This window comes from Acanthochromis polyacanthus, chromosome 14, assembly GCF_021347895.1.
Source record: "Acanthochromis polyacanthus isolate Apoly-LR-REF ecotype Palm Island chromosome 14, KAUST_Apoly_ChrSc, whole genome shotgun sequence".
Classification (NCBI taxonomy): Eukaryota; Metazoa; Chordata; class Actinopteri; family Pomacentridae; genus Acanthochromis; species Acanthochromis polyacanthus.
In genome coordinates, this window is record NC_067126.1 from 38,986,141 (window position 1) to 38,999,640 (window position 13,500).

The 13,500-nt window shown below is 39.0% G+C and overlaps 1 long non-coding RNA gene across 1 annotated transcript; it reads right to left on the reverse strand.

Annotated features, from left to right (window-relative positions):
- Positions 1–1,319: 1,319 nt before the first annotated feature.
- Positions 1,320–13,006, reverse strand: LOC127537001 (uncharacterized). Its single transcript, XR_007946269.1, has 2 exons — positions 9,626–13,006; positions 1,320–9,517 (listed from the first exon to the last, which is right to left on the reverse strand). It is a non-coding gene; the product is annotated as an uncharacterized LOC127537001 (long non-coding RNA).
- Positions 13,007–13,500: the final 494 nt, after the last annotated feature.

Below are 13,500 nucleotides of genomic sequence, written 5' to 3' on the forward strand. Positions count from 1 at the left end.
TTTCCTCTCCACCCTATTGTCCACACTACAACCCGAATGCATAGACAATGGGCGCCCTCTCTCTCCCGGTCTGCTTTTGTGCTCTAAAGTAGAAAGCATTATGTTTTTACTATACGGCTCACAGCAATGCAAAGAAATGCCTCTTGCTCAGTTCCAAAGAAAGTTTCAAGATGTCGTCTGCATGATTGAAAAACATGAATTTTAATAAAAGCAGGAATATATACCGAGTTGTGCTCAAAATATTGGGCTCTGATCACCTAAATGTACCCTATAACTAATAGCAGATTGCTGCTAGTTCTTCTTCCAGTGCACCCTGGGGAGCTAACTACTGACATAGCAGGTGAATGTTATGTATTGTTATTATGTGTGCATTGGGATGAAATGGCTGTCTCTGTTTATCTTGCCCGAGGTACACTATGCTACAGGAGATATGATAACAGCAGGGTTATTGTAGCAGAGCCCAGTCCGTCTGTGCTTTGGCCACTGCATGTATACTACGGTGGCGAGGGCACTTACATGGTGTTGCCAAGCTAGTCATACATGAAGGGAAAGCGATTATGCCATAATTTTCTTTCTTATAAGCTAGATTCCAAAGTCCCTTTAAAAGGTGTGGAAAGCAAATTCAAAAAAAGAGGGAAAAAAATGGGGCAACTAAAAAGCTAACCAAAAAAAACTTAATTAAAATTAGAGAGGGCAATGTGATGTCACAGCAATTTAAGATAAGAAAGCAATGTCCTCATTCGAACTGTGGAAAATAAGATAAAACCAACTACAGAATATGATTGAGAAGGAGAATATAACTGCTGCATGAGGCTGTTTACCTCACTGGTTCAATGCTTTTCCCCTCCTTTTTGCTCCCTAACATCATTCGGTTTGCCTTAAGACTTTACTTGTTGACCTACACACATACACCAGATGTTATACTTCTGTCATGTGCAGCTGCAATAATGTGTTTTATTTGGCTATCCTAAGATTATCTTTCATAGGCCCTGTCACTCCAAAACAAGCACTATTGTGCTGACTGAAGACTAATAACCATCCATTCTATAAATAAGGACCACAGTCTGAGTAGACATTTACAGTGCTCATATCAAACATTAGCAAAAATTTGGCATTCTAATGCATACTGCGTTCCTTTACATGTACTTTAACATGAAAATTATTGCTTTTATACACAATATGCTGCAACAAATGGTCAGTTTGCGTGCGTGTTTAAAAGTTGTCTTGTGCAACGGAGATAATCATGTGTGAGTGTAAAAACAGACATATTTTAATTGGCGTCATCTCAGTGAAGAACAGTGAATGGCAACTCAGTGGTGTTCAGAATCAGAAATACTTTATTGATCCGTGAGGGGACATTGCCTACCTTATCGCTGCTAACAAGAAGTATAAACAGTACAAAAATATATAGATAAACGTAAGTACAGGGTGGGCCATAAGTTTCAGTACATAGGAAAAGTAAACTTTTTACGTTGGACAACCGTTTTTATTTATATAATGTGCTCTACATGATTACCATTGTTTCCAAAATACATATTAACATGTGTTTTCCACTGTTGACGAACTTGCATTAGCACAGTTGAAGTTCTGCTTGTAATGGCGTTGGTGATACGTTCCTGGAGAGGATTTATGTCTCGTATCTTCATCTTATACACCATGGCCCCCAAAGATAGCATCAAAGGCATCTTCTAGGGTTTCTGAAACATTAAAAAATAGACATTATACATTTTCCTATGTATGGAAACTTATGGCCCAGCCTGTAGAAATAAGTGTAGGCTATAACAAGTGTTTTGTTGAAGGGTCACTATGGAGTGAATGTGCTCGGGTATGATGGCACAGACATCCTGTTTACTGTTTTGGGTAGTGAGAAACTTCAATATTCTTAAAAGTGTTGATTTTTGTCTTTATAGTACAGGCCTAATAATTGGATTTGAATTGGATATTTGGATTTCACTCATTCTCCCATTAAATTGCACGGAGTTTTGTTGTTATTAGAATAGAGGCTACGTTAAGAGACGTCATTTCTGTTTTTTAAAAAATAATAAAAAATTCAAAGTTTGAACGGGGAGCTTTTCTCCTCGCTGTGGGAGCTGAAGGGTTAACTTGTCTCTCGCCGTCGATCGCTGCTGCGGTGGACTGCGAGATCATTCGAGAGTGCATTTTCAACGGCCAATCAGCGGTGCCGAGTCGACTCTGCCGCCAGCCAATAAGGAGGATGGGAGGCTCTATCGAATTTGAATGAGGAGTGTATCTTTCGGCGCCATTTTCGAGTGAGCAGCGATTGCCTCAACAGCTGCGGGGAGAGGATGCTGCGAATGTAGAGAGCTCGCGCTGAGGACGGGGGAGAATCCGAAGCGCTCGAAAAAAAAAAATAAAACTGCGCTCTCGGAGACGGGAATTCGCGCTAATTTCAACGGAAACACAGGTAAAGGAAGCCTCGAAACATTTTAACGGATTTTTTAAATCGGGGAATGAGCGGGCTGGAGGAGAGGGATACGTGGAAAAGAGGAGAGAGAGAGAGAGGGAGAGAGAGACCGTGGCGGGGAGACGTTAGCCATTTGGCCAGCTTTGCCAGCTTGTTCTACTCCTAGCTGTTAGCCTGCTAGCTTAGCGTGCTAGCTCACAGAGAGGGATTTCTGACTTTGCTGCGCTGTAATGGTAAGAAAAAAATGTTATATCCAGGAGCCGAGGGGGATTTATTCGAGAAAAAAAGCCCACGACTAGTTTGGAAAATTACCTCACATTAACGAGACACTTTCCTTTAGGTATTATTAATCAAAGTTGAAGTAATAACGGATAATTTATTTCGCACCGGAGCCCTGTTTTTTTCCTTTTGTTTTTTTCTTTTTTTTGAGCGGGAGGTGCAAAAGCAGCCAGGCTCCAGCAGAGGAGAAGCACAGTCGGCAGTGTCAACAAATGCACACGGCACCTACACAGGGCTTGGGAGGGAAAAAATCAAACCGAGAGACCGGGACAGACACGGTGCCTTTTTCTGGTAACTTAATTTTTTTTACCAAGCTTGTTAGCTCAGGCAGACATTTTGTCCGAGCTTGGTAAATTGCATATGTGTTGATGCGAGCGGGTTTTTATTTATTTATTTTTTTTAAAATTTTTTTTGGATTGTTGGACAGAAAACACCTGGTAAGTTTATCATTAAATCGCTGTATGACCTCAAAATCAGGCAGCAATGACGGAGTTAGTTTTATTTTCCCCATCTGTGAGGTAAAGTGGTTAAGGTTGTTAGTGACAGCTCGTGTATTAATGCAACCCTCATGGCCAGTGGCAAATATTTAACTTATCCGGCGTGAAGTTTCTGCTTTATATTTGTTAAGTTCAAATACCTGAGATTAACGTTGGATGATCGATGTGGCTCCCAGCCAAGTGACAACAATCATAGGTCGCAACTTCTCATGGTTCAACTTTTAATAGCTGTGCTAATCGAATGGCAGTCATAACCGCTAACGATGCAATAAAGCTGAATTAACTTGATAAAAGTAAGAATTGTATAGCTGGTTGTGGTGCTGCCCGTGGCACACAGTAATGTTGGAGGGATTTTTTGTTTTGGCTCATCGTAGTTCGATGCCGAAGATTTTCACTCATTGCTTTCTGTCTCCCTTTGCCTTTTTTTTCTTGCTCTGACTAGCATCGCTGCACTTTTTTTTCTGTTTTCTGAACCCTGATTAGATTCAAGCACTGTGGAGGAAAAGAAAGACAGCCTGCGTGGTCTAATCGTGTTACTAAAGAGTGACCAAACGGACCTAATCATTTATTGCTTTAGAGGTTGCATGTGTGACATTTTATGCGACATTATGCCATTTTATCATGAACATGACTATTAAAACACATGAGAGGAAAAGAGAGGCTCTATATAATTGTGTGTCCAAACCCGCCCCTTCTACTTCCTTCTAAGTAGAGATCGGTTTAATGTGTTACATAATGTGAGGCCTTCCTATCTTTTAGTGTTGCATTTATTCTAAGAAATACGGGTCCACGTTGTTCAATATCTTGTTTAAGGTTTATTAAAAAATCGTATTTCAGCTGAACATGAGACAGAGTGCAGGCACCTCTCTTCATTTCCCCAGCAATGCCATTTTTTTCCTTAGCCCGTCACATCTGACAGTGTGCTTACTAATAGCATTTTTTCCAGGATTTTTATTTTGTCATACATATTCTGCAGCAGTAAGGAAAAGAGTTGTGCTTCCACTTCAATTAGATATGCATGACCTGAATGAAAACGTAACTAAATACCAAAGGTTTAGGCACTGTTGTGTTCACTGGAATTGCAGATTGTACCCTTGGTGTAATAATTGTTGCAAAAGTGGGCCATCATTTTCATAGTGAAACTCCTGTGGTAATATTTTGTTTATTTTCATAGACTTTAGTTGGGGAGGAATTAGCTAATGTGGGAGTCTGAGACACAAGCAGAGCAAAGAGGTGCAGGATGAGGAAATTACTGTACAGTAACATGTGGTGTGTCTGACTTACCAAAAAAAAAAAAGCTTTAATTTGTGGAATTATGAAACACAGTGAATCGTATGATGGCTTAAAATGTGATAGGCATGTGATCATCAGCTTCAGGAATTACACACACCACATGGTGTATTTACAGTGGATGGATAACTTATATTTAAACCAAGTTCCCATTTCACTGTACACATGAGGTGGTGTAAACTGACATTCACCATTATGAAATACAATTGCTAAATAAATCTACAGTTTATTGCTAATTATATAGGTATACTGTGTCATGTTAAATTGATATACACTACAGCTGAAGTCACTACACTTAAGCTGCACATTAGTAAAATGGGTGTAAAGTAACACATGGACAGTGTGGTCATTCAGACTTCTAATTGTTTTTATGTGGTGGATTCTAAACATTTTTACTAGTACTAGTCTGATTTATGCATCTAGTCAAACATAATGACAAACCTGAGTACACCTGCCTGCTTATTTTGTGGTAAAAGTTGAAGCTGTCAGTCTGAAGGTTTGTCATTGTCAGTTTACCAGATAGGTGTTAACAGTTTTGAAGATTGGAATTTAAATGACTCTAATGCTGTAAATAGATAAAAATGCTACACAGTGCTGGGGTGTGTAAGTATAGATGTAAAAAAAAAAATAAAAAAAATCACACACACACACATCGATGGTCTGATTCTCAGTGTCAGCCTATTTGTTAAAATGGGAAAGGATTAAAATACACTTGTTATAAATACTACTATATATTTTAGTTGAGGCACCATAAATAATTATTAAAATCTAATTTTAGTCAGTTTATTAAGGGATCTCTTATAATTAATTTTACTATACCAGCTGCAGTGTGTGTGCTTATTGCTGATATCTATGTTTGATAAAAAAACTACACATTTGAATGTGTGCATCTAATGTCTAGAGGAGAGCGGGTAGCAGTTTGTCAAAATGAAATTTAATGATCAAGAGTCTTAGTAATACTTGCTCTCTTTCTCACTGGTTGCTTGGTTTTAGAATATGCCCATGCAGGTGACGTTGGTGTAAAATATTTTGCTTGCACATTTTTGCTATGAAGCAATACAACATTGTTGATTCTGTCCCTATATGCAATTGTCAAATTACTGCTGGTGCATTTTAAGTTTTCTGTTTTATTCTTGTAGTGCTTAAAGTTAATCTCCTTCAAATGCTACAGGTTTATGTTTCCTCTCGGTTCTGTGGTATTTGCCTTTTCACTCTCTTTGTAGAGCACCGTTGTGCTGTTTCAGACTGTTAGCATGACATTCTGTGACTCATCATTCTGTCTTCTCAGACCCCTCTGGCAAAATGGGCTCCCACCCCCATTTCCTGGTGAAACTGTGCCTCTCTTCTTGTACTTGCTCACATGTGTTGTAGCCAGACTGCAGAGCACCCCCACCCTTCTCTTCCTTCTTTCTGCACCACTCAGCACAAACTTTATAGTATTCAAATTTGCTGTGATAGGAACAGGTTTTCACGAGTCTTGTTGGTTATTTTCCAGGAGTTGGCCTTGGTTTTAGTTCTGCGTCTCAGCAGCATTAAATAGAAGCTGTCAAATGGTCAGATTTCTTGCACACATAATATTTTAAGTTCTGGAATAATTTAAATAGTGGCCATTATAGGTGAGCCTCAAGTTTAGATGTGTGTGTCTATTTGACCATAGCGTCAGTTAAGGCTGATAACAGTAGTAGCAGCAGTGCAGAATATGATGGTGCCAGGTCCTTGCATGCTTCTTACAAGCATATGTTTTGCATTGGCTTAGATTTTTTTGCATACAGTAGGTGCTGCATTGTCACAGTGCACACAGCTTTACACTTGTTTGACTAAAATGTCTAAAAGTTAAAAAAAAAGAGTTTACAGTGGTTGGAGTAATATTTTCAAAATTACTGTCTGTTATGTACTTAACTGGAGTTACTGTTTATGTATACATCACATTCTTAGTAAATCTGTTAAGCTGGAGGAAAAAAATGTGCCTTTTTGTAACGTGCCTAAAGTAAAGATAATGTGTCATAAACACTGATGAATTTAGGCTGGGCAGTATGTTAAAAATGTTAATACATTTTGAAAAGGTCAAATGCGCTTCTCTACAGATCAAAGCTTTGTGTGCCTATGTTGCACTCAAAAAAAGTTGCATTTTTAAAAACAAAAAAAAGCTACTATCTTGTTTTTGAGTGGAGTGATAGGCATACTTCTAGACTTGGACAGCATGACTAGTAAGACGTCAGCTGTTTCAGTGATGGTGAATTGTCTGCTTGATAATTGCATTTTAGGTAGTAATATGATAACCTGCAACTGCACTACCAGTAAGATGTGACACAGCAGCAGCCTGCCTCCTGACTAGACACACATGGTGTTTTCATTTCTGCACCACCAACCTTTTTTTCACCTGAGGGAGCTAGATTAACCCACAGTATTAACTTGTATGCAATTAGATTGGAAAGATTTCAGATGATTCAGAATATTAAAGTCGGGTTTTATATTCCTATTTTATTAGCCTTGAGTTTGTAAGCAGGGAGACCTCAGTCACTGCCTCTCCTCGTGCAGTGTGCTTGGGTGCACAGAGACTTGATCTTTTCACTTAGTGTGACAAACAATATTTCGTTTGGTCAGTATTAAAAGTTGCACTAATTGGGGGAATTTCCAACGGTAATATCTGCCCTCGTACTTTTGCTTTTGCTGCTGTATTTCATGTTGGTCTGCTGGTGTGTAATCGTCACCATACAGTTATGTAGTTGTAAATAGGTTGGTCCAGCCTAATAAGGGACGTGGTTAAATCAACAAACGTTCTTCATGCCTGTAATTACTTGTCATTAATTTGTTAGACTTACCACACACAGGAGGCATAATACACTTTGAATAGTTCATTTATTTTTGCTTTAATTGAAAGCATCATAATTTTTACTATTTCTTTTATAAGAATATTTTGGTTGTACTGTGTGAATGCATTAAATTTCTTTCTTTTTTTTATTATGACCAAACCAGAATAATGTTGTGCAACAAACAGAGTATAGTCTCTTTGTTTGTGTAATTTCTACATGAGTGTATGGGTGTGTGATTCCACTCTTACACTTTTGCTCTGCTTCCCCTTTTGCCCGGCTTGAATGTGTGAGAATATGCACATACAACGTGCATGCTTGGTTGGATCGTAATTTCAGCCTTACCTGTTTTGTAAGTACTGAGGCACTGAAATTAAAAAAAAAAAAAAAGAAGTTGAGGCAGTCAGATTGTTTTGGAAATTTGAAATGTTGAGGCTCTTCTAACTCTGCCCTCTGAAAGTAGTTTCATGCTATTGGTCAAGTGTGAATCAAGTCCCCAGGTCGTACTTTTGAAATTGCATCACAGTGTACTGCTTTGTCTGCATCCTGTTTATTGCTGCTCTGTCTTTGGTGACAGTAGGGGGAAGCTTGAAATAGTTTAAGCAAAGTAGTAAATAACTGGAGAGATCAGAAATTAATTTGTTGTACTGAGTTGAACTGCACTGTTTATACTGTAGAGGCAGGTACAGCAGTTGTGTGTTTGGATTAAATATTTCACCACACACATTGTGGACACACTGGTGTATTTAGATGACAGACACTGCTGTTAGTCATGGGGGAGCCTTATAATTTGGCCCATACTTTTGCTGGAAGTGGTTAAAAAAAGAACTTAACTATTAATAAACCTTTAAAGACATGTTCTGTCCTGCTGTAAGACATGCTCTCATTACCGGATTTGACACAGCACAATGAATCAGATTAATCATTACTTGTTAGATGGTTATTGTGCTTGGACCAAATCCGTTTCAGGCCTTATTTATATCATACTTTATATTTATTATTTGTTAAAACAATCCAGTGTTTTTTTATATTATTTAGTACAGATGCCACATACCTTAAATGTGTGAGGTTGTTGTGTCAGTCACCAGACAGTAAATAAAGGGAGTAGCGTATACAAGTAGAGTTAAAAATGACTCAGAGGTCACCCACTTATCTGCTAGTGTTGTCCCTTGAAATAGGTTTATTCAGCTGTTCATCCGAGGTGTATATTTTCACGTTTCTATTGTGCATTTGTCATGATATGGCTTTCGCTTCCAAAGAATCCCAGTCACTTTGCATGTGCCTGTGCTTTACATGTTTTGCTGGGTGTGCAAATGTAACAGGCTTTTCTTGGATTAACACATACCGTCACAGCACTGGTGTTTTGTATGGAACAAAGCAGTTCTTCACTGGTAGCATCCTTGGTCTTCTATGAACAGTAAAACTATTCATCACCTCCTGCGTTGTTGCTTTTAGACTTAGCACACCCTCCCCGAGTATTATTGGTAAAAGGTGATGATTTTCTCCTGTTATCACAATTGAGTTTCTCGTTGTTATGGATGAATTGATTTTGCACCACGATGTTGAAAAGATCTCATGCCATGTAAATATTCCCCCAGTAGTTAATGAAGCATTTTACCCTAACTTCTAAAGTTGTGGCGGTATCCAAATAGTGTATTTGTACTATGTGTACTTGTCTTGCCAAACGCAGGACAACAATAATTTGGCTGGCATAATACCTGGTGTTTATCTGGCTTAAATTTTACAAGTGGTGGATTTGTAATTGTGCAGGGATGCATTTTGCCTGCATGCCAAAGTGAAAGCGAGGAAGCAGGGCATCTATTCTTGCAATCATTGTATTCTGGGTTGGCTAATTAGTATTTATCAACAATGTTTTTAGTTATTTTTTTTCTGCATTGATCTTTTCATGTGGATAGATGTGATTCCCATTCAGTCTTTCCCTCTGCTTAGGATGTCAGTGGAAGTCCCTTTAGTTTGTGTTTGTACAAGCAGAAGATTGTGTAAAACAGACCAGAAGAGGCCGTTCCAGACCAAATGATCTGGGGAGGTGATGGGTTGTCATGTCCATGTCTCTGTGCCCGACAGGGTGTAGGAGGTTACATGACCTTTCAACCTTGGGGTCAGGTGACTCTTTGAGGTCATTGTATGGGGAGCAAGTGTCGTAGGAATGGGTTAAAAAGGCTGAGCGGTGAAGGTGACACGTCCGGGCATGCTTCCTTAAAGGAGAGGGAGAAAAATAGGGAGAGGTTAGAGTCAATGATGCGAACTGTTCCACCTGGACTTGTAGAGAAAGAATCAACTCTAAAGGAAATTACACAGCTTACCTGGTTTGTTGCAAAGTGTGTCTTTGTTGAGTATTTTATAAGGATGGACAAGGTGAAATGGTTGTTTTATTCCAGCTTCAGTTAAAATTCATGCAGTAGTGTATAATTTTTTTATTTTTTTTTTTAAAGGACACTTAGAAGCTACACATGAGATCAGGAAATGATGAGACAAATTTTCTGTAACAGGCTGTTTACTACAAGGAAACAAACCGGCCACATCAGTAGTAGCTTCCAATGCTACAACTCTTTTTTTTTTTTTTTTTTTTAATTAATTGACTGAACCTTTTCTCTTTTAAATTAGCTTATTAATTTGAAACCATGTCAGGCACTACTTTCCACCTTGCAGCTTTTCCAGAGCCCATTCACAGTTATAAATTTCTTATTTTGTCTGAACTGATTCTGCTTCCAATTATTAAAAATGCAAATCCTCATGATTATAAAGCAAGTTATGATTTTTTTTAATTTTTAGCTTTTTTTTTAAGATGCATATTTCAATTTCAGTTGCTCCAGTGCTGCTTCCAGTAGCTGTTGTTGTGCTCCCTGACGGAGGAGGTGGACTTTATTAGCACAGGACTAATACGAGATTTGGTCATGCCCCACAGATCTAGCAGTTACACACCCTTGATGCGAAGTTGTAAATTAACCACAGTGGCTGAGGTATCAAATGTCTTAACTGTTTGATGCCTTGTGCGTTTTAAATGCTGTGTTCTCGGTGAAATTATGCTTTTCAATAAAACATTAACACGGTATTTAGAATGTACAACAGATTCTGCATCGTCTGTGCAAAATATGGGCGTTTGAAATTTTGAAATATCATCGGTGAAAAGTTTGCGTGAGGAATTGCTCCGTTTTGCCGCCAAATTAACTTGTGATATGTTTGTCCACACAGTCACTATAATTTTTTTTTTTTAATGTATTGTGACATGAATGATTTGTAATTAAATGGCTTGGCTTCTGCTTGGGGGGAATTAAAAGTAGAGCAGCAGTCCTGGCTGTCTTGCCTCCCTCCTGCTACTGTCAGGTGTGTCTGACGGTGAACAGCACTGTTGCATCTCTGCTCTCTGCCTTTTGCTAATCTAACAGATTTCAGATGCGGTTATTAATGTCCGCCATAAAGAAAGATAATTATTAATGCATTAAGATAGAAAGATGACACACATTCTGGATTGTTGCATATCAGTAGCACCTGATGTACACTGGAAAAGTTGTGCAAAAACATGCTTTTTTTTTAATCACTGCTTTCCTGCTTCCTTGAGTATTAATAGACATTGGAAGCAAATTGATATACTGTAATGTGTGTGTGTGTGTGTGTGTACTTGTGAAGGCATTGGAGGTTAAATTAATGAACATTCTAGACAGCATATTAGAATATATGTTATCTCCGCTGTCCCATAGTTCGTGCTGCTTTGTTTTCCTCTGCCATGCCACAGATTTTTAGATTGACTTCTGACCTTTCAGCTCACTGTTGCTTGAGACGTACAGTTGTGCTTTTTTCTTTTTTTATGCATGATAATGTCACATAGAGCTGTGACCATTTTAAAAACTGTGTTTTTAGTCTTTGAGGGACACTGACATCCAGAGTTTTAAAGTCAGATTGCAATAAGGCTTTTTTTTTTTTTAAATGCAAGAACACAAACAGATTAGTCAGTCCCTCACACAGGGTTTACATTCTGAACTTCATTCAAAGACAGCACTGCTGAAAAAAGCAGTGCCTTTATACAGCAGTTCATTTTTTCATTTATTATCCCTGATTAAATCCTCATTATCACGTGGGGGAAAAAAAATGCTGCTTGGAAGAATTAAAGTTACATATTTCCTTTCTAAAAACGAATGAATGAAATGCTTTTTAAAAACAAATATGTCATTTACGCAGCGCTCTAGTTTGTGAGTAAGAAAGGAAAAGAAAGGGAAGAACTGCTTGACTTATCAGCATCTGTTTGGAGTGGAATTATGTTGGCGATTTTATTAGCTATCGAGCTATCAGGTCTGTTTCATACTAAGGTCATAATTACAGGTCCATTGAGACCTCTAGTGGCAACACAATCGTTGGACCCAATCTCCCTCGGGATTACTTTCAGGACAAAGTTTCTTCTTTTAACACATTTGCACGCACACTAGTTTGCGTTCAAAAAGCTGTCGACACGTTGCATTTTTTTATGGCAGTTTTTTGATCCCTTCAGTTGGGTAATTTCTTTTTCAGTTGCTTTCTTTTATATTCCAGGTCTTGCCATTTGTGGTCTGTCTAATAACTTGATACTTTGGCTTTATTAAAATGGGATTTTTTTTTTTTTTTTTTATGAGAACAGATGCCTTTTTTCCTACTTTATTTTAAGATTTTTCTTTTTCTTTTTCGGGGTTATGCACGGTAGTCTTTGCCGAGTACACCGTTAGCTGAGTACAGTGGAGTGGTAATTATCTCTGAACCTCAAACTGCTCGATCGCTGACTGAGATACTGCTCTCTTGCTCCGACGGACCATCAGCGAGGAATGCTCGCTTTACAGTTAAATGTCTGCGGATTACCTGTCAAAAGCACTAGTGCATTTAGTGGGGATAAAAATGCTGCAGTGTTTGTACATTGGCATTAAGAAAAAGTGAATGATGAATTCTGAGCAATACAAAATATAGATTGTACCTTTTTCCCTCCCTGTCAGCCCCTACCCCTTGGTTTCACACAAGGCAACCTTTATAGCTTATCAGTGTCGCAAACTATTACAAAGTAAGTGTCTTTGCTGTTATATTTCATTTGCTATCTGTCCTTCTAAAGTTGCCACACTTGTTCTAAACATACTGAAGTAGAAACACTTGTTATATTTTAACTCTTTACTCAAGATGTGAATTCTGTTGAGTACACTGTACGGTCAGTGGACGACCTTGTACTCCAGACTTTTAAGTTCCAGTAAAGGATAGTCCTAATGCTATTTCAGACAATAGTATGCTTCTAGTGTTGTGGCAACAGTTTGGGAAAGGCCCCACTGTGTTTCAACATGAAAATCTAACTGCATTAAGCAATATCTATGAAGAAATTAGGCTTTTTTTCCTGAGTTTGACATAGTGTAGACCTGCAGAAAGCCCTGAGCTCAGCCTCATCCAGCAGCTTTGGGATGAAGTGTGAGCGGACCGTTAGCTCTGTCGTGTCTTTCAGCATCAGTCCCCAGCCTCACATCGAGGCTAGAAGTGCTCATCTCTACAGGCAGGCTCTGGAAGTTTGTGAAAGGTTTAGCTGTTAGAGCAGCACATCAGTCCCCATATTTCTGAAATTATGTTTTTAACAGCTGTGGTGTCCGCATACTTTTGACCATATAGAAGACATTAATGCTTAGCAGTGAGATTCTGACTGACTTCAAACTCTGCTTTCTCTCTGTGTGTGTTTCAGGTGGAGAGCTTCCTGGCCTGATTTTGGAGCAGTTAAATCTGATCCTGGTGATCATCTGGATGTCTTTAGGTAGAAAAACGATAGGTGATCTGTAAACGTGGTACGGATCAGAAACCGTGGCCCGTGACAGTGCAGAAGATTCTGAAGTGGACGGAGCACGAGCGCGGTTCTGGTGATGCTGTAGCAGCACGGAATGGTTTGTGGGTTACACTGAGATGCAGGCCATACTGTGCTGCCGCAGGAAAGCCTGAATACTCAACCTGTTGCACTGCCTTTCACCGAAGATCGACTGAGACAAAGGACAACACGCTACATACGATTAAAAACAAGAAGTTGGTTCACTCTTTTTCTGGTCGCCTTACTGTAGCAGCACGTAAATATTGGAGTTAAGACTAGCTGAAGCCTCCAGTATTGATCGTGCTGCTGAAGCAAAGCTGACCACTCCCAGTCAGCACCACTAACCCGCTCCCAGTGTTCCCAGACCAAACACGTTTACAGGTA